Raw genomic sequence first — 25644 nt, 5'->3', positions numbered from 1 at the left:
CCCTTGATTATCTTTTCAAATCTTTCTTCCACATTTGTCACCTTCCCAAAACATTGCCTCATCTGCAGCTTGTGACTGAAAGAACGTATAATCAATAATTGCAGGGTTTTTGTTCAATTGTCATTTCCTTAACTGCTGCATTTTACATTTCCACATGAAGCTTTCCCAGTTCTTTCACTTCACAGAACCACTGGTGTCTGAAGCAGTACAGTCTAGCTGTGTATCAAACACATATATTTTATCTTTTTACCTAATCTTAGGCCGCATCACTTCCATCACACATTCTAATTTTATATTCCCTTCCGTTCATATTCCCTTGGTCCCTGCCATAGTACTATTAACTCCAGGTGTTCAAATCTCACATGACCAGATCACAAAAAAATTTGATTTTTAAGGAAAAAAAACATCAGGTAGTTAAAAATAGACTAGGGTTTTTCATTTTCCTTCTGCTAAGCCTTTTGGGATTACACCTTTAAATCCTTATGTTTTTCCCTGCAGCCAGGAGGCTTGCAGTCATGCTTCTACTGTTTAACAAATGTCGTCATTTACACATAATTACATCAAACTAGCAGACACTAGGGAAAAGCATTTGGGGACTTTCTACAATACAGTTTAATGAACATTAAAATTGTATTCACAATTGCTTTAAGGCTTTAAAAAAAAAATCAGTACACTCCAGGTTCTGGTTATCTAGTGCACTTCTATTCACAGTCCCAGCGACTCCTCTCTTTTCTCTGGAAACTATTCAGTATCAAGGAAGGAGGACAATTTTCAACTTCTTCATGAAGCTGCAACTACAGTATCACACAAAGTATAAGAGCCTGACATTCAACACATCTATTTAAACACACGAGCGTACACTGAGAAAAGTCTAGGCCATTCCTAAAGCTCTTCCAAAAGTACGCAGTACTTACTTATTTATAAACTGATTAGCATACATTTATTTTTCAAAGGCTTACATTTCCATACATCAGGGCTACCCCCCAATCAGCCTACTAGGGAAGTGTTTCTCATTGTTCATGACACCCAAAATGGCCTTTGGAATAAGAAACTTTCCCTTAACACAGACCTTAAAGGTCAGCAGATAACAGCATACATTATCAAAAGTCATTTTTATTTTATTTTGGAAACAGCTCTATAGACAAAATTTTTTCTATAGCGTGCTATCCATCCTGTATAGTCACTGCTAATCACAAATAATTCAGCTGTTGGACCAATTGCAAAAGTGATATTGAAATGTGTTTGAAGGCTCTCAGTGTGACCATCCATATTCACCTGCTCGCTGCCTTCTAAAGATTTTTTTCTGAGCCAGGAATTTCCCAATCTTGTTTCCTGCCTCTGTAAAGGCATTTAAAAACCTCCATACCCTTCTAGTTAACATCACAGATCTAAACTATCAGAAACATTTTTGTAGACTCAGGAAACCTATAGCAGATCACCTCGTAGCTGGGGGGTTAGCTTGAAACTTAAGATTTTTAACTGCTTCAGATGAGATTAAAACATAAATAGCAGCTTCTCAGATGGATTATGATAAGTATTTGTGATCCCCTGAAAGTGTTAGATGTCTCCCATGCCACTGCATACCGTATTGGAGTTTCCAAGTATTCTTTATAGTTTCCTAGTGCTCAATTAAGAGTTTATCGGATTTGCATAACCAAGCAGCCAAATCAGATCTTGACCATCTGACGCGAAGACAGGTGAGAAAAGGACACTGCATGCCGATCATGCATGCTGGCATGACTGGACTACAAAGCAGAGCAGAGGCAGTTCTTCATTATTCAGAGGAAAAAGGATATTTTCTGTACACTTCAGGGCTTGGAACAGTTTAGAACATCTTATCTTTCTGTAGTTAAATTTCTAATTAACGCAACATTCCTGCATTAGACTTATTTCTTGCAGAACCAGGGTTTTTTTACCATTTACAATACAGTTGTGTACATATGCTTTTATCACTTGTGTGTGATTTAATAAAGTACAGACTTTGTTAATATTATTGAGTACTAGAGGAGGACTAGGATACCCATGTTTTCCTTCAGAACTACTTTTCCATCAGTAAGTTACAGTTCATGCACAGAAGTTCACTCTGTCCAAGTGAAGACTCTACAAGGCAAAAAAAACCTCACACGAATGCCTGTCCAAGGTCATGAGACAATCAGACATACAGATCAAATAGGAAGAACGAGAATCCCAGAGTATAAAAAGTAAAATTAAAAGTGTTATAGACTCAGAATAAGACATAATCTGTCATATTTTAAATCCAATAAGTACTGAAAAAAGAAAGTAAGGTTAAGTAGTCAGATTTCTTAGAAAAATAAATAATGTAAGCTGTATACATGATCAACGTAAATACTACCCAGGCTCTCTCCTGATGGTGTAACACCAACCAACATCCAAATACAGAATCACGTCACCAAAATCATAAGCCTCTGCAAATACAGTTGTTTCTCACTTAAACTATCTTGAGTAATCGTCAATCTTTACCAGAAAACACTGATACCAGTCACTTTCACTTCTTTGAATCCTCAGAGACTCCTGTAGTAATTTTATTTCCTTCAAAACTGAGCTCTTTAATAAGCAAAATACCCCTAGATAGCTAACATTTGGTGAATTAATAATGCTGAGTCACACTAATGTCTACGCCCACATACAATGTCTTAAATGCCATGAGACGATAAAGGAAAATGTAACAGATTTTGCAAAATAAATTTTCCAGAAATAAAATACACTTTAATTAAAAAACCCTACTACATAGGGAGACAGAGGAGGAAAAAGAGAATGCATGCATGAGCAACAATTGGAATGAGTAGATTAGCATGGTATTTTTATATTACTATATAACCTCTTAATTTTTAACACTATTTCAATGGCTAATCTAAGATTTACATGATTGATGTTTTACTACAATTAAATAGATTTAAGATACATAAAGACATAACTAAAACATAGCCTAAGGTCAAAATACAAAATTGGCTACATGAGCATATTTGATTCTGTAAAGAGTGAGAAGAAACGTTCTCCAGCACAGTATTTCTACTGAAATAAGGCACCAGCAGGTGCAGATCAGGATTGCAGAGGGACACCACCAGGCACGTACCCAGGGCTGGGAGGTAGCAGAGCAGGAGCAGTGGTTACAGCCTCAGTTTAGAAGCATTTCCCAAGGGAAAGGAGGCACAGGATTTCACTTGCAGCTTTCTTCACAGCATCTTACCCGCCACAGAGCTGACCTTGCACTCAGCTGGCTCAACTCTAACTTTGTCAATTATACTCCTAGAGGGGGAGTGCACTCCAGGTCCTGATAACGACTCAAATAGGTCGTTCACTAATGTGCTTGAGAACTAAATAATTCAGTATATTAATGAAGCCACAGATATTCCCTTTTTCCCCTACCACTGTTCTTTTCTGCTCAGCGCAGCTTGTAATAACTGAGTCCCCTTCACAACATTTGCAGTAGGGATGCATATATGAAACTCAATTGTTTCTGGTTATTAAGCATTAAATCTGCTTAACTTCCTCTTCATTTAAGCTGGTTTACTCCTAAAGCTTTTTTGCATTGAGAAAGTTGTTCAAGAAATCCTGATCCTTCTATTTCAGATTTGTACAACAGATCATTATCTCCTAGTTCACGGGCTTCACTGAACACAAAGCACACTTGGTGAGGGCAGTTACAGTTTCTACCTAAATACAGAGGTTCTACCCAAATATAGAGGTTCTACCTAAAGAAGGAATTTAGTTTTCTCTTTAAAAATAGGTGCAGCTATACAATAATCCACAGTCCCACTAAAAATATGGCATAATTACGCATAAGCAGATTTTGTTTACACACACAAATACGAACAAGATGCACGGGTGTATCTAGAATTTACATCGACACAAATATAAATCGTTGAATGGTGTAATTAAATACACTTAGCAGAGGACTGTCAGGTACCATATTTTTAATAACTTTGTAGCTTCTCAATTCCTTATCTTAGATGCATCCAAGCATACTAACTGCATAGATTTAGCAGTAGCTGGCATGACAGCATGGGAACACCGCCGAACAATGATTAAAAAGCTTCATTTCCTATTGATTGCTATCCAAGATAATTTGGGAGAAATCTTACAAAATGAAGATGATGTTTTTCATGATCTTTTCTCCTGTGCAAGTTCACAGACTACTGCACTCCTTCAGGCAAACTGTGCAGCAGGAGGAAGGAGTTGCTTGCCTTTAATGCCCTGCTTCTGTGCAAAAACACTAAGTGTAGGCTCAGTTTTATACCTCTCAAATTAAACTTCTTGTAAACCTTGAGTAAATAGCTGACATACAGACATATTTTTGCTTTTTTTCATAGAAGCCATCTGTGTCCTCACTAGCTTCCATTTCACCCTTTAATAGTGCATCCAAGGACTGCATGTTTCAGGGAAAGTTACCAACGAACTAATTAGCCATATACCAATAAGAGTTACTTGCACTTCCACTTCCCAACCTACATGTTTCAATAGAAAATAGTTTGAGATTAAAAGATTTTAAACTGCATTATCCTAATTTTAAAACAAAAAATCTAAGCTAACTAGGTATTTCTCCTCTTTATTTTATATTTTACATGTTGAAATATTGGAGATTAATGTTTCTTTCCACAGACTGCTCCATGAACCAAGGCAGTGGTCTTAACCAAAATTTCAGTTACATGTTTTTTAGGATCGATTTTGTCTGGTTTTATTATTTTCATTACTACATACTTGCTTCAGTTGCTATGTTCATACAACAACACCACATGCTCAGTCTTTTATTCACTGCCATCACATTTTTAATATAATATGGTATAACACTACCTTTTTCTGATTTTTGTTTGTTTGTTTGTTTTCTTGATTCAGAAGTGCCTTCTTGTGCCTTCCTGGAAATCCGGTTGTTGCCAGGTTCAACACGATTAGAGTCAAGATCTACTGGGTTCTGGACCACAGCCTGTTCTTCACAAATGGGGAGTGTTGCTGAATAGGTTTGGGTTTTTTTAATTATCTTCCTTACAATCTCCATCCCATCTTCTGACAAGTTATTTTTCTACATCAAGAGATAATGTATCAAGTTATTTTTCTACATCAAGAGATAATGTATGGTTTGATTAAAGATGGGTATTTTTCCCACACAGAAAAAGTAGCTGACGTATTTGGAAAATAGTTTAAGACTTCGGCATTCATGGTAGGGAACATTCCCACATCAGGATTGCTGCAGTTAGTACCCGGCTGAACACGGTTCTCCACGAGCACTCAACACGGTTCCTCACAGACACAACTGGTGTTCCAGCACACCTTGTGAAACACAGACCACAGATTGATGAATCTGCGTATGTAAACACGAAAACTGTTGGGTGAATAACTAATGCCCATATAGATTAAAAAAGCATATCAAATATTATACTAGCCAAGAAAATAAGCATTTAAATATAAAATATTTAAGTTCCAAAAGAAGCAGGAAATTGAAAAGAAAGGAAGCTATTACTGCAGTAATTTTTTGTTCTGTCACATTTTTCACACCTTTGTTAAAGAGAAGAGCGAGTGAATGATAGTGTATGCTGAGTTTTGACTTAGCTTTGCATTTGCGATATAAGGGAAGTAAATAAGTGCAAGTAAAACCTGAAAAATGTAAAATCACATAAAGTGTTATCATAGAAATGAAGTTGAACCTTAAATAACAAAATATTTGCTTAAAAAATTTGAAAATTGGAGAAAAAATTAATTACAGACTCAATGAAAAAACGTGCAACTGTTACAACTGCGCAAGCCACACATTACCATTGAATGTATTGGCAATCAGATTTCTTAAAACCAACTTATTTTAGATAGATAACATAAATTTATAAATAAGTGGGTTTAGCGCTATATCTAATATCCCTCTTGCTCACAATACAGCACATAGTAATTAGAGTCCTTGTGAAATCATACTTTAAAAACACTGCTTTCTAGGCACAATTAGTTGATTGCATCAGAAATCATCCTAAATGCTTGCTCAGAAAAGCAGTAATTCCAGCAGCCTGATGACTAGAATCACTTGGGAGTTGTACAGACTCAGTCTCTGCTACGATTGAGCCTGCTATTTATAGCTTTTACTTCTTAGGGTACGGAAATTTGTCTACATTGGAGAAATCTGGAGAGAAGGTTGGCTACCCTACTGCAGACATTGTGTCCCAGCAGTTTCCACACAGAGACACGCACTAATAACGAGAGGAAATTAAATTGAATGCAGACAGCTTGTGTTAGGGCATACAATGCAACACAAATGTCAAGGATGAGGTGCCTTTCTCCAGCTCTGATATCATGGATGTGAAGATCAGTAAACCCCAAGTTCAGGAGATGCAGAAAATTTCACATCATATCAAAGGCATTGTGATAGTTCCATTTCTTGTTTGTTCTTTAGAAAAGCCAAGACAAAATTATTTTTTAACTTTATGATACTAAGACAGGGAGGAAACACCAGTTCCACCCAACAGCTCGAGTACCCTAGCAGCTAGGTTTCATGCAAGTTTTTCACTAGATTTGTCAGGTTTTTGGCCTTGGGTATGACACTCGTCTGCAGAATTTAGGACATTTTATTCACAAAATTCTGGCTTTCAAACATAATTTCCACATATCTATTTCCTCTCAGGAAATATTTTATTTTCCTGTATATCCTATAGTCATTGGGTATCAACTCGCATGTTGGGCTAGTCCAGTTTGCAGCGGACCTTCCATGTGCTCGTACCATCAAGTGTCATTCATGATACAGTCTGTCTGTCAACTCAGAAAAACCCAATAGGACATAGCTGGGAGAATATTTTGAACAAAACCATCACTGTGCTAACCTATAACTGTTACTGTATAACATCAGGAATAACTCCAGGGTGCCAATTCCTCTCTATCATTAGAATGGAAATGCTCCAACAAAGCACTTTTTAGATCATAATATCATAGAAGCACCAGGTTGGAAAAGATCTCTTGGATCATTGACTCCAACCATTCCTATCTGCCACTAAACCAGATCCCTGAGCACCTCATCCACCCGTCTTTTAAACCCCTCCAGGGAAGGTGACTCAACCCCATCCCTGGGCAGCCTCTGCCAGTGCCCAATGACCCTTTCTGTGAAAAATTTTTTCCTAATGTTCATTCATGATGATCCACTCCTTCTGCTCTGCACCACTGCTGAGGGAAACGGAACACGCTGTCTTCCTCCCCAGCTGTCACATTTCACTTTGCAAAGGTAAGCGGCTACAAGACTGCTCCCTGAACACAAATATAGAAGAATTAAGATGGTACTGTTGCAGAACGATTCTTCTGAGCAGAAGAACGAAGATAACAAGGGGCTTGCAGTGGCTGGGGAGAACACTTGGCTGTGTTTGCAGCAGACAGCAGAGCAGCAAGGGGTCCTTGCTGGCCCCGCATCCCCGTGGTGGCATCCTCCGTGTGGGACTTCAAGGATAACAGAGTTATTCCTGAGCACACAACAAACTACGGATTTCTGCCAGCAAATCTGTGTCAATATAGGATGCAAAACCATCATCTACTTGCAACCCTGAAGGCGTAAGTGCATAATGATTGAAGAACACCTCTGCTCCTTAAGCCCATGTTTTCAAAGAGCTGGTATAATGATGCAAATAGCACGGATCATGGATTTCAGTTTGTTACTGTATGCTTTGCAGAAACATGAAGCAAATTGATTGTTTCATTAACAAAGTAAATACATGAATACGAGTAATCAATACCATTTTACTAAAGATGCAAGTGGTTAGGTCTTAAAAAGTGATTAAAGGCACATCTGGGAGGAGGCATCATTTCAGAGTAAACTTTCATAGGTATGATTTGTAACATACACCCTTTGCTTCACAAACGTGAGAGAGAAAGCAGAAAAGAGAATGCACACTGACGGCATTCAAGCAGAAGGCTTATTTTATCAGAGAAAAACAACTCGAGTAGAAAGCTTACCTTCAAGGTAAATGCTACTCTAACCAAGAAGCCAGTTGCCAGAAGCCATCATGCAAATATCTCTCAATTAACTCATAATGTTCAAAAGAAATTTCAGCAGAAAATAAGATGAACTGCATTCAAAATATTCCAATTAATTTATTAATGCAAAAGCCGAAATCAATTTTCAACATCATTATTTTAGTTTTGAAGATGTGAAACAGGTTTACACATTTTTTTTTATCTACATGTTAAATACATTATCTTAATGATAGCCACTTTTGAACTGACTAATTGTGACGCAGCAACTTCAGCAGAGGTTTTATGGCACTGGCTGCTGCTGCGACCTGCAGAGCAGCCCTGCGACTCTACAAATGTTTCATTGGTTTGGTGCAGAATGCAAATACAAGTAAAAAGAGACAGAAAAAAATGCCATTATTTCTAAAATGCAGTTGTCCTTTAATGTATTCTTACAGACCAGCACCTACTAATGGCAAGAACTGAAGTCAGATGGACTTTGCTTAGGACCAAATACTGCTCGTAACAGCAATAGGTCTTCAGGCACCAACGTAGAGCAACACTGAAATGGATTTTAGTCGCATCAAGAGATTTTTATAGAACTAGAAGTAAGGTGTTTACATTAGGGTATGAGGAGGAACTGTAGGTCAATAGAAAAGGGAGGAGGATACCTGAATACCAATCCTGCAGTCATACTGCTTGCTCTTTAAAGATGCAGCAGATAAACAGTCTGATGCCTCCAGCCCTGCTTATTCTTTACTCCTTTTTTCAACTGTGAGAGGCAGTCCCTGGTTTTGGGGGGTTTGGTTTTCTTGCTAATCCTTGTGCTACGTTCCTTTACAAAGGCCAAGGGAAACAGAGGTACAGGGGTGGGCAAGCTCCCTGGCACAGGCTACGCAGGCAGTAGAGTTACGGCACAAGAAGCAGAGAACCTGTACCACAGGGAGAACAGGAGAGTGCTGAAGGCAGCAGGCACAGACAGACAAGGAACAAAACCTCCCAGCAGTCAGCAAGGCCTGAACAATGTTTGCTGTATCTCAGCCAGTTACCGGTTGGCTGAAATCAGGGACTTATTACGAAGGTCAAAGACAGTATAAGATATTTAGAAACCCTCCATATTTCTTTTCCATCACTTGGCATGTAAAAACTAAGCATCTGAGTTCTTATTCTATCAAAACCTGGCTTTATTTAGTATTTAAAAGCATTTCAAGTCATCTTTGAGAAACTCGCTTTGAAGAGAAGGCCTAGGCAGATCCATTCAAAGCTCTGGTTGACTCAACTGCATTATGCACGGAGGCAACCAAAGCACCCGTGTTCACCTTCTTCAGTATCAGGGAAAGTTGAAACATCACACGAGACACAGTATATATAATATTAATCATCCTGATGTTCTTTTGCAACACATGAAGGCCTGAGCTGTAAAATTACTTCAACACCTGCCGAACTATGTGATTTCCACAGGCAGTATTTTGGCTCAAAGCATGGGTCTGTGGGTGTGACAGACAGCAACCATCTCTCCACTCTGATGGATCATTTCATGCCTTATTTCAAAGCCAGTTTGTGCACTGAAAGTGACTCCTCCTCCCAGCTTTACCCTGGGTGGACCAGCAGGTGAATCATAGAATCATAGAATAACCAGGTTGGAAGAGACCCACCAGATCACCGAGTCCAACCATTCCTATCAAACACTAAACCATGCCCCTCAGCACCTCGTCCACCCGTGCCTTAAACACCTCCAGGGAAGGGGACTCAACCACCTCCCTGGGCAGCCTCTGCCAGGGACCAATGACCCTTTCTGTGAAGAATTTTTTCCTAATGTCCAGCCTAAATCTCCCCTGGTGGAGCTTGAGACTCTGCAGAGGAGAAAATTTCATCCGAACATGTAATCCCATCAAAACCTCTGTCATGCTACCAGTACATACCCCTTGCTTTAAAAATACCAGCTCAAAACAATTAGACAACCATAAGGAAATCAGACATTTTAATGGTATCATCTTCATCCAGACTTGCTACTGTCAGTGCTCACATAAATACTAAGTTTCTGAGCAAATCTGGATCTTGACAAGAACAACCATGATATAATCACATATGCAAATGAGAAACATTCAGATCCTAAGTATTTGTATACAAGTTGATATCAGTTGTACTTTAGAAACAAATAATTAATTTTAAAGCTAATTTGAGCAATATAGTCTGCCAAATTGAGCTGAAAGCTTAAAAACCCAAAGTTCTATGGGAAAAAGCTGGTCCTCTAATTTCCTGCATGACTGGAGACACAAAATTAAGACAAAGTGTCATTTTATTAAGGCTTAGAAAACATGCTTTTAAAACCAAGGTGGCTTTTAATTCTTTTGCTTCTAGAAACAAACACTTGTTTAAAACATCCCAGTGGCGAGGTTTAATGGCAGAAGGCAATCTGTATTAACAGCGTCTGCTCTGGAATAGAATGGAGGGGTTTTTTTCTCTCAATGTTTTTAACTGGGAAATAGCTTACATCCCTTTCTCCTGCTTATTATTATTAGCAATTATAGGAACAACAAATTATCAGTCCAACTTATGTGTCATCTTATTTGTGTGCTCTAGGGAGTTTTACTGCAGTCCCAAACCAAGCAATTGTTATAAACTTAAAGGCACAAACACATTCCTTGTCTAATTATGCATCTCACGCACTGCTAAACTCCTTAAAAAAATGGAGTCAGTATTTTGTGGCTAACACATGATCACATAAGCACAATTGTGTGTACAAATGTACAATTAGCGCGTACACTAGTGACAATACTGAAAAAATACCAGGCTGAAAACTCCCGACTTAAATAGGTACCGTTATAAAAATAATGCCAGATAACATACAACAAAAGGCACCAAAAAGACTTTCTATGGTTTTTGAAAAACAAACCAAGAACACCTTTATTATATTTTGTATTCCCTCAATGTAACACATAACAAGAGGTATACATTTTTAGAATGATCAATTATGCTCAGCTGATTTTTCTGACTATTTAAAAATAATCTCTCTAGCTTTGTGAGCTGTGCAGGCAGGTAAAACCATGTTTCTCAATGTAGAAATCTGTACAGCTATATGGCAACAGGTCTACATAATGGTTATGGCATTTGACATGAAAGAAATGCCTTTACTTGGGATGGATTAAAAAAAATCTTTAAAAATGTAGACTACTGCATCACATTTCAGTGATACATAATGTAGACTTTCATTTTTATATATATTACAAATGGAGAATAATCATTCCAATCCTGCCTGTAATTATAATTACAGTAAATCTGAATTCCGCCTCTGACTGTTACTTTCTTTTACTTTCTGTATCATTCTTTTTCTTAATGCTACTTGATCATCCTTATATTATATTCATTGCACTCTGTGTCTGTCCAAAGGTACAGTTCTATCAGAAGAGTACTGAAAACATCAACATCAACTTATACATATGGAGGAAATTTTTCAGCCCAGTTACACTCTAGAATAAAAATGGGTACAACTTGGGGATTTCCCTGCTTCTTTCTATTGGAAGGGAAAAATGAAGTATCAAAACATTTTCTTAGTAATTTCTTTTTCTGGTAACTGTTTCCCTGAACACAACTAACAATAAAACAAGACCGTGGCTTTGTTCATTATTTCTAAGCATCTTCTCTGGGCAGCAAACCAAAATCAAAATATTTTACCATCAGTCTCTGAGAATCTTACTACTAATATTTGAGCTTGTCTGGCTGTTTATGGCTCCTTGCTGGCCTTCTCCTTAGAATTCTGCTGTCATAGATAACGCTACTAGCATACAACTGCCCTAGTTGTGGCTTGGCTCTAGTAATACCCTACTGCACAAGTAAAAGCACAGATGCTGGCCAGTGGGGCAAGGACCTGTGTTGACGTGACGGTTCAATATCCGTCTATTACTACAGTGCTTCATCTGGTGTCCTCTCCTCTACATTTAGGACATATCATTGCTTATCACACTTTCAGCAACTGGTTTTAAGAGCTCTGATTCACTTCTTTTCTTTCCCTCTAAATATGGTATCCAAGTTCGCAACAGACTGTGTTTACCTGGCTAGTACCCAACTTTAAAAAGAAATACAAGCTCATACCTGTAGGTTCATATTTGTGACAACGGCAGATCAATGTTTGATTTGCCATCTGCCTCGAGGACCTCTTCTATCATTGTTTCTTCAATTTATATTCATTATGGGACATCTGTCAAATCTGTTACCCAAATTATTCTGTGCCTGTGTTGTACCCCCAAACATGTGAAACCACTAATTGTGCAATCAAAGCGCAAGTCTTGTTTGAGAAACACCACATAAAAGAAGATTGATTTTCATCTTGGAAATGTCAAACTTCTGTCTGCAGTGCTCAGCTACATTTTTCAGAAACGCTAAAGTTCAGAAAGAGCCATAGACCTGACAGATTTCCGACACACCATGATAGATGTGACAGGTCTGCTACTTTACTGCCAGAAATGTCCTCCAACAGAATGAGGCAATCAATGAAGAATAATAAATCTATCTCAGATCTCAGAACTATTTTTTGCACATGCACAAGAGAAGAAACAACATATTTCTTATATCTCTGGAGATACCTATTTTAATAGACTATTACACTAAATTTCTTAAATGTTATACAATACCAGTTGCACAGTTTATCTATCTGTTCAATACTTAAACTTAAACTCCTAACATGCATCTTTGTATTATTAAGCTAGAGGAGGGAAAAAAAAAACCAAAAAAACTTGATAGAATTTAAAATACACTTTCTTGTTAAAAGAACAAGTTTGTCTTACCTTTTGTTCTGGTCCCTTTGTCAGCCAGGAGAATGACAACTGCTCCAAATGTGTCCGTTGAATTATGTCCCCAGCATCCTAGAAGACATTGTTATTGATTAATACCTCATTAAAATTTTACCTCGAGTGCACAGCATGAATAAATTTCATTTTCCTTTTTTTGAAAATTCCCTTATTTGAGACAAATTACAGCAAGTTTGGAAAAGTTAATTTCATGTTCATAAATCAAAGCTTTCTAGAGGAAGAATTGCATTGATTTATAAGTAATGCTTTTGAATGTATTCTACCACCTACCCTAAAAGTAACAGCCTTGTCATCAGCAACAGAGGGAATATACTCAAAAATGTGTATTTCCTTAAGTCATTTGACCACAACACTAACAAAACAGGCACAGCTATGTAAGTTCAAACAGTAATTTAAATACACTTTTTTTTAATGGTAACATGAGTACATTGAACATTTTCAGTAAGTAGGCTCAATAAATCTAAAAACTGTTGTAGGGACAGATTGATGGTTACTTGTGCTTGTGTACGATTTCAAAAATACATCCATGCATCAATGTCATAATTCTATTTTGTCCATTATTTTATGCATTCATGAGGACATAGACAATATTTAATATTGTAGCAACCAGGACAGTTTGAATTAAGCAAAGTACACAAAGAATAAGCAGATACGCAACTAAATCTTATAAAATTTTGAAACTGGGAACTTAATGACAAGAGGGTTTCCAGGGCTAAAGAACTTCTATTTATTCATGCACAACCACAATAATTTATCTTTTCTTGGACTGCAATTCCAAAGAAAAAACAGCAGTGTAACAGGGCAGGAACATGAAGGTGAGCTTGCACTCTTGTGTCCTGAAGTACAGTGGCTGCAGTTAGAGAGAGGCCTCTCTTAGCAGCACCTGGCTAAGAAAGGAGAAGCAGGGTCTGTTTGGCTACTGCATAAACATCAAACATGCTTTGTGTTCACATGAGGAAACTGAAGTACAGCAAGATTATGATAAACTTTCAAAGAATTGCACAGCGTTCCCATGACAATCACTCTAATCTGTGCATCTCGGCTATTTCTAGCAAGTAGGTTTTTTTTTTTTCAAGCAAAACCAATGATACAGTATCTGAGGAAAACAAAATTAGTAGGAGCTGTGCATCAGTGCTTTGTAGTTGCTTCCGGCAATTAATGAAAGAACTTCATATTAAGAAGTGAAGAGGGAAGAGAAAAAAGGTAATACAAACTCTGCTATTTCAATTCAAGCTTGGTAATATTTTTTATACAGTATTTTCTCCAAGATTAGCCAAATGCTCTCAAAATACTTATCTGTGTAGGTAACATTTCATTTCAAAATGAAAAAGTAACTCTAAAAAAAATCAGGACTTGAATTTTTTTCTAGGAGTTCAAATAACATTTGGAATGCACTTTAATTTTTAATGGCAGTGAAATATTTTACATTAATATAATGAAGTTGCTTACTATGCCTGAAGTTATTTTTTAATTTTTAATAGGCACCATAACCTAATCATATCTAATTTAATGCCATCATATTAATTTCTGATACAAACATAAGTTTTAAACAAATGTGGAATAGATAGCAAGTCTAGAATCAGTACAACTCTTGCAGCATTATGCCATTTCTTTCTTACTCTGCTATGGATAGTAGTGGCAAAACAAAGCTTTCTAAACTTTACACTGAGAGATGCTCACGTCTATTACTAAAATCAGTATTCTGCTCCCCTCATGTAACAAAAAAATAGAAGAATAATAACAGAAGTTAATTGAAAGATAAATTGTTTCATCTTGGACTACTTCTTGTCTTGCAATAAAACCCAACAGCAGAAACAATGAAGAGCTGAATTATTATACATCACTCAGTCTTAACAGAACATATATATAAAAGTACAAGCTTTGAGTGATCACTTTATGGGAGAAATTGTTCTGTAGCAGAGTGCTGGGTTTGCACATTTTCCTCATACAGTAGGAACTCTGAATTGCAGCCTTTGCTTCTTTACATTTTAAAATCATGTTTTTCCACCTATGGTATCATCTCTAATCACACCGTATGTTACACTAGAGGAAAAAGAAATAAATCCATCAACACCCTTTCTCTGGCTAACGTTGTTACTGGAATTCTACTGAGTGCAACACTATGAGCAGTGCAAAAACCAAAATGAACAGGGATGCACTAATAAGAGTAAGTATCGCCCTCTCCACAGCTCATCCCACCTTGCTGGTAAAACCAAACAACACCTCGGTTGTTTCTTCCAACACTCAGTGAAATCCTCAAGTTTGTACAAAACAGGTGTAGTCCTCCCCTTTAATATCAAATAATTTATGCAGTTCTGGGTTGCCCAGAGGTGACAATCAAAACAAAATAATCAGATTTAAGTAACAGTTAAACTTCCATAATATCACTCTCTTCGAGATGAGGCATTCTCAGTCCCCGAGATATTTTATTTTCAATGTACTAGGATTTAAAGGGTTAAAAACCAGCTGAAGTGAATCAAAAGCTAGCTTTTTTTTTTTCTGAATGGCTACAGGCTTGCATGGGAACCATGAGGATCATTGAATCCCACATCTGACCTCACACAGGGTGACCTAAAAGTTAAACCAGTACCTTCACTTAGATCCACTTACTCCATTTTTGCCTATTACGAGTCTAAAGATTCAGCTTTTAAAAATATGTCATAACTACTCCAGCAGAATTGACACTCTGACCTTCAACTCTCAGTTGTTTGCTACAGACATAGTTGTGTTTTGAAAAGTTAAAAAAACCCCACAATCGCACTACTGTTTTCTAAAACAAATATAAGGTAGAAGTCCTCCATTCTACTGAATATATGTAACAGAATTCAACAAAAATAAACTCTATAAATGGCTTCTCCTTCAAATGTTTTAAGAAAGGTGTTTCTTCCATGGTGAGAACCCTGCCCCCAGTACTACATTAACAAATGCTTACTCAGTTTTAATCAACTGCAGCATAGATGCCTCCGTTTCATTATACACATTGCCAAAAAGTGGAAAGTGAAGACCAGTTTCAAACTAGAAGTAAATTTCCTTATTAAACTAAGGCAAACAAGATCCACAGAAGTTTGGCAAAATTTTCAGTTGTAGTTAATTTTAGCTGCAATAAAATTAACATTTTCTCCTAAAACATTCTAAAAACTTACAGAGCAGGTAGGACAGGGACCTCAGGATGATCTTTCTTTCCTTTCACTATTACCATTGTTTATCCTCATAGACTCATAAAAGTCAGTTTTTAAAAATAAACTAATCATTAAATTAATTGCAGGCCATAAATACCTTATCTTTTTTCCTGATGAGATTGAAGTACAAGCTGTTCTATTTCAACTATGTTCTACAGAATAATATATTTATTTGCAGCTACAAATAAGAATATTTAAGCCTTGCAGGAAATAAAATAGTATGGGAATTAAAAACATCACTTTCCCTAGATTCATGTCACTTTACAGAGATTAGTATAGACCTTCTTTTCACTTCTTTGAAGCGTCTACTTAAACTGACATGACACACAAATGTTTTACAAATCAATGAAAGATGACACTACTAAAACCGAACAGACTCCTTTCCCCTATTGTTCGTAGATTTGGGAAGAATATGTTATTCAGGATAGCCTGAGATTGTAAGAGGAGATAAAGAAGTGTGACATCTTGCAATGAAAAAAAGATTAGCTGCACATTAGATTAGAAGAAGAAAAAAAAATTAAAAAATCTTTTACATCCTTTAAGGACAGTTTATATGGCTTTCCCTCATCAAGAAGGATAATCTATTGCTTGGACTGAAGAAGCAAATCTTGGCAAAGCAGGGGCAGTGACTGAATAAATGTTTCTCAAAACTCCATGAATATACCTATCCAGACATGAAATAACCAGCTCTTGAGGCAGTAAATAAAATCCATCCCTTCACTGTGTGTGAAATACAGAACACTAAGTAACTCAACTCCCAAAAGTAATTACACTATGCTGAAAACAGGACCTGTCAACCCTGAGGATGCCAAGATGACCCCAGGATGCTGATGCTTCCACTTGCCACACTGCCAACTGGAGAATTAGCACCTGTTATAAAGATTATATGATGGATCTCACTGCTGCATGATGGCTTTATAAATTATTTCCAGTACCCTAAGCCTGAAACAGTTGGGAGCTAAGGCAATTTCCAAGAGCATACTGAAATCACCTGAGGAAATTGTTCCAGTTCCCACTTGTCCTGCTCAGGCAAGGATTAATTCTGCTGTTCCTAGCACATCAAAAATCACCTGGAGGAGGGTTACTACATTAGGCAGTACAGTATTAGACAAACAGCTAGCAGATCTACATTATAGTTAGCCCTCCGCTAGGTCTCAAGCTGGCACAGTAAGTACTGGCAGCTCCCACCGCTGTCACTGCAGATACTGGTACCCGAGCAGGAACGCTTAGGAATGCTGCGTAGCCAATAAACATATCAGACTGAGTTTGCAAAGAGAGCACAGCAGAGCTTTATACACCAACTTTATCTCACACCAAGCAAGACTTCCTTCCCTGAAGCCCTGTGTTTCTTCTAATCACATTTGTACCTCACTACAGCAGTAATATATGCAGGATATAGTAAGGGGACGGGGCTGAACTCCTGTGCTCTCTTTCTTAGTATTATCTGTCCGTATAATCAATGGAGTTCACCATCAGAACAAGACTTTGTCAGAAAGAACAATGCCCACCTGGAAAGCCTGCGAATTACCTCAGTACTGGAGAGCAACGGGGCACTTCAGGAGATCTCTACCCAAAACACTCTAGGAGGCAGACCCATTCACAGGTCAGATGGATAAAACCCCCCTTGAACCTTGTGTATGCTGTCATTGGCAGAAAAGCAGGTGGTTGGTGTTGTATTCCAGGAAAGGAATGTCTCAAAGCTCCTCTATGATCCATTTAAGTACTGGATCCAGCAGTGTCTTAAAGCAGGTTACTACCATCTTTCTTCTTGGCTTTTCTTACCAGCCTCTATTTATGTCTCTATATTCAGACACAATACAATCAAAAAGTAAACCATAATATACATAATGGTCATAAAAAATAAGTACGGCTATCACTCTCCTTTACTGTACAAACAAAAAATGGCAAATGAAAAATAGGTCTAGCAGCATGTCTGTGTTATCAGACTACCTTAAAAGTGTTAAAGATCAAGTCTGTCAAAAGGTTGGCTGAAGGTATTTGTAAAACTCACTGTTACACATACTGATTCTGGAAAACATATTGTACTACAAGCCCATGTATCTTATCTAATCAAATCTTTCCAAAGGCATCTTCTTTCCTGCAGGGCTTTTCATGTCTAGCCCGTATAAAGGATATATATTCCTTAAAGCGGTAATGATTTCTGAATGATACATTTCTGAGTGATTTATGTTTTGAACAGTGTGTATAAAACTTGACAGAAAGCTTTAAATTGATGAGCATTTCTACCTACTCTTCTATTGTTTTTAAAAGAAAACTTAACCAAAAAAAGCACTATTTGTTTGAATTGTTAAAACAAAGAATCTCAATCTTATGAGATTGAAAGGATTGAAGAATGTCATTGATGTAGTGATAAAGTTTTTGTTTAAACAAGATTGCTGGGGAAAGTACACTGAACTAAAAAAGCTAACAGGCTGATCTCTATGGCAAACACTACCTCCAAAATCAGCATGCCACATTGGTAGAAACCAAATAGTAACTACAACAATTCTTTTCAGAACAAACAGATAGGACTCAGCTTAGCCATCACTGCTGAAAGAGGCAATTGTGATATTCAAAGATGAATTAAGACACCTACTAACATTGGGGCAGGTGCACCAAACTACCAAACTTAAATATTTGAATTAATTAAATGCTTTATTCTTTTTCTTATTATTTTTTAAGGAAAATGCATCCTGAAAATTTTCCAGAAGAGATTTTTCTGAGCATTCGTGGCACCTGCAGCCAAAGACAAGTAGTTAACCTAAGTACCTTGCAATGACTCAGACACAGCAGCTTATCTTCTCCAAGCTAAGTAAAGGGGTTTTCCTCTGTGCCTGAAACTATCTGATCAAGAAGTATTCCCCTATCATTAGGGATTGTTCTCTGGAATTAATTTTGCAGCATAATGTAGACAGAATTTAGTACCTGACTTTTTAACAGGTGCATGCAAATCGTCCTAAGTTTTCAACATAAATATTAAAAAAAAAAAAACAACAAAACACAAATGTGCTGAAAGGAGGAGGCTAACATAGAATAACAGAATCACTAGGTTGGAAAAGATCCACTGGATCATCGAGTCCAACCATTCCTATCTGCCAGTAAACCACGTCCCTCAGCACCTCCTCCACCTGCGTCTTACAAACCCCTCCAGGGAAGGGGACTCAACCCCCTCCCTGGGCAGCCTCTGCCAGGGACCAATCACCCTTTACTGTGAAAATTTTTTTCCTAATGTTCAGCCTGAACCTCCCCTGGTGGAGCTTGAGGATGTTCCCCCTTGTCCTGGCCAGCTCACTCCTCTCCACAACCTCCTCTCAGGGAGTTGGAGAGAGCAATGAGGTCTCCCCTCAGCCTCCTCTTCCCCAGGCTAAACACCCCCAGCTCTCTCAGCCGCTCCTCATAAGGCCTGTTCTCCAGCCCCTTCACCCTTCTGAACAAGAGGAAAGAGGCAAGCAAGACTCCAGGGCTGAATTCATTTCCCGCCTCTTATTTTTAGAGATGGGATGGTGGCCACCAGGCTTTTCTCCACCCTTTCTTTAGCTTGGGCATCACAGCTGCTCCTGCAGCAGCAACGTTCATGAACCAGCAGCTGAAGAAACCCCCAATGAAAACGAAATGCAGCATAATGCAGTTCAAGGCTGAAGCTCTGATGACTGCTAACGCTTCTTTTTGCTTGGCACTACGACTGAACAAATGCAAAATAATCTGTACGCAAGATGTATTTTAGTGCAGCTGCATTATCACAGAAAACAACAGAGTGCTTCTTGGAGGACTGCATTGCATTTTCTATTGCTAAAAATCATTCAACTAGGCGAGGTCAAGAGGAGAGGACTCCTCATGAAATGTCTGTGCACACCAGGGCATTTGTGGATCTCTCAGCAGTCGGCATCAGCAGGGCACCAAAAGCAGAGAATTTATGGAAATAAGGAGTTATTAAATGGTAGTAAAATAACAACAAAGACTACTGATTTGAGAATATTTACAGGAACTGCAGAGGTAAGAGCAGACTACGCTTTGTCATCAGCAGTGCAGTTAAAAATATTATCAGAGCTCATTCCAGCAAGGGAGACAGAAACAATAAAAGTAGATGCTAAAAAAAAGAAACGTTTACCTTCAGTTTCATTTGTATCAGATGGGCAAAACCAGGGAGGCCAATAGAAATTTAGTATATGGAATAAATTAGCTTAGGCTATTGACATACATGTAACTGGAAACCAGCTTTTGAAACTATGCCCAGAAAGCTTGGAAAATACAGCAGCTATCTTGTCACTTTACATTTCCATTAATAGTCCGTCTAAGTTCAGAACAGCTGTAGGTCTAAAAAATCCTTTCCAATTTTTCACAAGTCTGTTCTTTCAACAGATCACCAGACCACAAAATCTTCCAGGCCACCCTAAAATGAGAAATTATATGGAAAAGTCAAGCAAGGAAGGCACGAGGAGGGACCAGGAGGCAACGCTCGATTTCAGGACGCAGAGACAGCCTCACGGTCTGCTTTTACGCTGATACAGAGAGGAGACAAAAAGGTGTAATTAGAACAGTGTGAAGGGAGCAAGGGCTTACAGGGATAACAAGGAAACAAGATGACACAGGCACTCTAACGCAGCGACAAAACCACAAGGTGCAGAAGTCATCCTCCAATAACAAACATCAGGACTTAAATATACTGCGGAGTCATCTTCCATGAAAAGGTGCTCCTGGCAGGTCCCAGGTGAGAAACGGGGACCATGTCGGGGGAAATGTCACCCATTCATGCTGTGGACAATCCTGGTTACGCAGTCACATGCAGTTCTGGGGATAACTCCAACAGGAACACTGTGAAGGTTTCACACCACTGCTCCTACGGGCCTCGCCTTCCCATACTGCTTCCCGCTCCCACAGAGGCCTGGATTGGGATCCTCTTTCTACTCCTTTTACAAACAGGATGTTATCCAGGGATAGCATCTTCTCCCTCTGGACTCGGCACTGGTGAGACCGCTCCTCAAGTCCTGTGTTCAGTTCTGGGCCCTCACCACAAGAAGGATGTTGAGGCTCCTCTTGGCCTCTTTGGGTCTGTTCCCTGTGCTTTAGTGCATGACTGCATGAGACATTTTCCACAGGATCTCTTCCTCAAAAACTTCACCGGTTGGACAGACCCAGGCTAACTCATCAAGCCAATGCATTTTGTCCCTCAGCGTATGATTCTAGATTTTGTTCACTGATCAACACCAAGAAACTGTGCTGCTGAATCAGACCCTCCCAAGCATTTCTGTAACACTCGCCACCAGAAAAGCGCGCACAGCCTGAGCCGCAAACGTCAATGGATCCTCCCTGCACACGAGGAGCTGCTCTCCCTGCGGCGCAGAGGCAGCGCGACGAGGACAGTAAAAAGAAAGCGCAGAAAGAGCAACAGGGATTTTACTGGTGTTGGCAATCAATTAGAAGAGTCCCATTTTTCCAAGGAACTAACTCCACAGCACGCTGAATTCCCTCACACTTCAGAGTCTCTACAACTCCAGAACTATGGAAGCAGAAATAACCAAGGAGCCTGGGCTGGGCCAGCAGCCCACCTTCAGCAACTGCGGCTGCGGCACAGGAGGAGGGCGACAATCCCTTTTACTAATCTGGGGTTCAGGAGCTTTGACAGACGTGCTTTCCTAATTTTTCCTCAATGCACAATGCATTGTGCAATTTCTAGCTATAACGAGCAGCAGTCACGTGGATCTGCACGACCCGAATTGGGTCCCTGCTTCAGAACACCGTGTACTACTGAGTGACATACAGAGCCTGTGGGAAAACAGTGTGTTATCTTTACAGTAACAGACTATTAAGGAACCCATTGCAACTGTTGAAGGTTCTACTCTTCTGCCATAGAACATATTCTGGGGTACAACATGTGATTTATATCACAGGCATGGGGGGATGGCTGGGGATATAATATCCCTCATTTTCAGATGCTGCACCAAATGCTTATAAAACTATTCAGCATAAGAGCACTGCACATTTGTACGATCAGACATCACACAAGTGATACTCGCTATCTTGTGAGTTGGTTATTTCATGGAGATTTACTGCATTTCACAAAAATACTTACCCTTATTCATATATACATACACATACACACACACCAGCATATATACGCACACCAATTAAATGTATCGCAATATACACCAGAACACCAGCTCAAAGCGTGTTTCATAGAATAGTTTGGGTTGGAAGGGACCTTAAAGATCATCCAGTTCCAATCCCCTGCCATGGGCAGGGACACCTCCCACTGATCAGGCTGCCCAAGGCCCATCCAACCTGGCCTTGAACACCTCCAGGGATGGGGCAGCCACAGCTTCCCTGGGCAACCTGGGCCAGGGTCTCCCCACCCTCATTATGAAGAATTTCCTCCTAATATCTACTCTAAATCTATCCCTCTCCAATTTCAGGCCATTCCGCCTTGTCCTATTACCCCATGCCTTTGTAAACAGCCCCTCCCCAGCTTTCTTATAGACCCCCTTCAGTTACTGAAAGGTCACTATAAGGTCTCCTTGGAGCTTTCTCTTCTCCAGGCTGAAAAACCCCAACTCTCTCAGCCTGTCCTCATAGCAGAGGTGCTCCAGTCCTCCGATCATCTTCATGGCCCTCCTCTGTTTGAAGAGAGCCTGGCAGTACTCTAAATTCCAATCTAGGACATGCAGAAAAAACATTAAAGTTCCTGAAAACGTCAGAGTCGTGTCTGCATGCAAGGCCAAGAACAAGCTGCTGAACTAAGCTTGTGAGTACTTGCTCTCTGAACAGCAGGTGGTGACAGGCTGTGGACTGACGAATATGATCTGCGAAAGCCTCCAAAGCGTCAGAAGTAAATATACTTGATGTACATTTGAATGCTTATTGTGTGAGGGAAGTAGAAAACTTTATGACTTCAAAAGTTTATAGAATTGTGTCTTGTCTTGACGCATTCCAAGTATCTGATTAAAAACATAGATTATTAGGGTGTACTGAAAATGCTACTGTTGGCTGTTATTTCCTGTTTCTGAGTTTCACAAACAGATCAGCTAGCCTAGAAACGTCTCCTTAGCGCTACAGAGCTCTCTGTTCTCAGCTACCGACAGGCAGTGCAAAACCACGCAAACATCCTAACAATGGAACAAGGTACCTTTGACTTAAGTCAGCAGAGGCTCAATCTAACGTATTTTGCAGTAACTTCAAACATCAAATCAGAAAGTGTCTCTTGTATTGCAGACCGAGCGCTCTCACTTTGGATTCCTTAAATCCCTTCTTAACCAGTGGAGAGGCAAAGAATCAGACCAGGTGAGAACAGGTAAATACTTCTGAATGACCACATGGGCGTAGAGCCCAAGATTAACCGGGGCTTCTGGTTAAACAATGCAGTTCACAGAAAAATTAATGCAAATTTACCAATAATTGGCAAAAAAGAAAAATCAGTCTATATGATCAAACTAAGTGACTGATAAATTAAAACCTGAGCAGGTAACAGTGTCAGCTCTTTCTGCATCTTGCACAACAGTTAAATATAGCACTCCAAATTTATCATAGAAAATTTAAATCATGTGTTAAGTTCCTTGAACTTATTGTTACTTTAAACACATACAGCAAGACATGCCAAATGCATAAGTGATTTTGCAATTTAAATGTTTTTTTTTAAATCATGAGCTTCTATCCTACTTTGTGCAAAGTCCGTTTTACTCGCTTTCAGGTAGAGGTAGAACACTGCTGAGATCGTGAGGAGCAACGCATGAGATCTTCTCTTCAATATGACCTTTTGTTCTGCCTGTGTATTTTAAATTAATCTTTTTTGAGCGTGCAGGAGGTGAAGTATGCAAAATCAGTGAGGGAAAAATAACTAGGGGCTGTTTAACAAAGTAAGGCAAGATGGGCTTAACTTCTTAAATCTGGCTCAGTGAAAGCCAAGAGAATCTATTGTCACTCTCTAGACACACCAGCTGTGCGAAGGGCAAACATAAACTCAGCTAAGCAAAAAGAAACTTGCTAGCAGAAGTATAAATGTGTATAAAAGAGCCGTTAGTAGTTTGAAGCAGCGCATTCAGAACAAGCTGCACCGTAGGAAGCCCAGGAACAAAATTACCTACTCCATTTAGGACCATCTTGATTGATGTGCAGCAGGACTATCTGGCACAGCCGGCTGGAAGGGCAGCCGCCTGATGGCCTCTGCAGTCTGAGTGCCTTATGTTGGAACAGAGTTATAGACATCGTTGAAAACCGCTGCGCGTTTGGCACGGCACATCTGGGCAAATTACACCAGTGCCGACACACACAAAAAGTAATAGGGGAGATGTTCTCCACCAGTGCTGGCAGCACCAGGGCAGCCCTCCTGCCTGTCTGCTTCCACAAAACCCGCTGCTCTGTGCAACACAACACCCCCCGGCAGCACCTGGGAGCTGTCTCACCTGGCCACACCACCTCCCATCATCCACGCCTAAGCAAGTGTTGCTACAAGGGTGCAGAACAACTGCAGCGAGAGGCATAATCCTCAAGAAACAGAAGTTCCACTTCCCTCTGCACACTGAAATAGCCCATATTTAAAGCACATGGAGGCTGGCAGAGGGAAAAAGGCTGAAGCTTTAGTCTGCTTAAGTTTTGGAGCTGCTGTGTTACTGGTTTTCTGTAATTTAAACATAGATGCATTTTTTTTAACATCAAAATCTAGACATATTAAAAATGAGTAATTCCCCCCACATAATAAGGACTTCCAATCAGTCAAAAGAGAAAATCCAGCTGCCAGTGGGTAGTAAAACAACAGCCTGAGTTCTCTACTTAGTACAAAAAAGAAAAAATAAATAAAAAATTCAATTCACATTCAACCCTTCTATTTGATAATGACCTGCACTCATAGAGATGTGATCTGTTTCGATTTTCATTCTTTTTATAATAATGCTATGTTATTCTTAGCATCTGGGAAATATTCATGGTCAAATAATCAAACCTGGATATTCTTAGAGTTACTGAATGTCAGACAAAAGAGGATGCATCCTTATGTTCCCTGCACAACACCTGCACTCAAGGTTAAGCCCGAAGGAATTTCTGAGCTGTACCTACATAGTCTAGTAATGCAAAGCACTTAATAATACAGAAAATAAAATACAGAGCTTTCTCTACTACACAGCCCAGTTCAGCTAACAAGACACACATACAGAGAGAAGGCTTATTGCTGTATATACAAAGGAAGCACTCACGCTTACACTGGAACCGTAACAGCCCCCAACCTGCATTTGCTTCATCACCCCCGGGGTTTGCTTCCCGAGGGCAGCGTGCTCAAGGGGCAGCTTAGAAGAGAAAAAGAGTATTTTTGCTAGATGGAATAAGCAGGTATTTACTGGCTCCAAGAAAACATAGTAGTGTCTCAAAAGGAAAAGATCACAAAGAGCTAGAGGCTCACTTTGTACAAAGTGTACGTCTAAAAATCACTTCAGGGATAAAATGACTCCGCTGGTATCTGTACCCACTGTAAACTGGGCAACAGTATTAATTTGCGTGATGACCACAGAGCAATTCAAAAGTCACACCTCATTGCTATCCAGTCAAGTAAAACTAAATGCAGATTTCGGCACAATTAACTTAGAATTGTAAAGACTGGATAAGGGTGAGTCTTCTAGACACTAATTAGGCTCAAAGAGTAAAGCAGAAAAACAAACAAAACACTGCAGTATTAAAATGAGGATTGAAATAGAAACATCTCTCATCTATTAATATTTTAAAACAAACTTACAAACCACTAAACACCG

General features: G+C 39.1%; 1 protein-coding gene across 3 annotated transcripts in view; it reads right to left on the bottom strand.

The window, feature by feature from the left end:
• The window catches only part of PCDH15 (protocadherin related 15), a 599860-nt gene extending 587069 nt beyond the window's left edge, over nucleotides 1-12791 (bottom strand). For all 3 annotated transcript variants that reach the window (XM_069863953.1, XM_069863958.1, XM_069863956.1), the window contains exon 1: nucleotides 12714-12791. The gene's annotated coding sequence lies outside the window, so the exon portion shown is untranslated. The remainder of the gene's footprint in view (nucleotides 1-12713) is intronic.
• Nucleotides 12792-25644: the final 12853 nt, after the last annotated feature.

This window comes from Phaenicophaeus curvirostris, chromosome 9 (genome assembly GCF_032191515.1).
Source record: "Phaenicophaeus curvirostris isolate KB17595 chromosome 9, BPBGC_Pcur_1.0, whole genome shotgun sequence".
In the NCBI taxonomy this organism is placed as follows: Eukaryota; Metazoa; Chordata; class Aves; order Cuculiformes; family Cuculidae; genus Phaenicophaeus; species Phaenicophaeus curvirostris.
The sequence above is the reverse complement of the archived record's forward strand: the minus strand, read 5'-3'. Positions and strand labels throughout refer to the sequence as shown.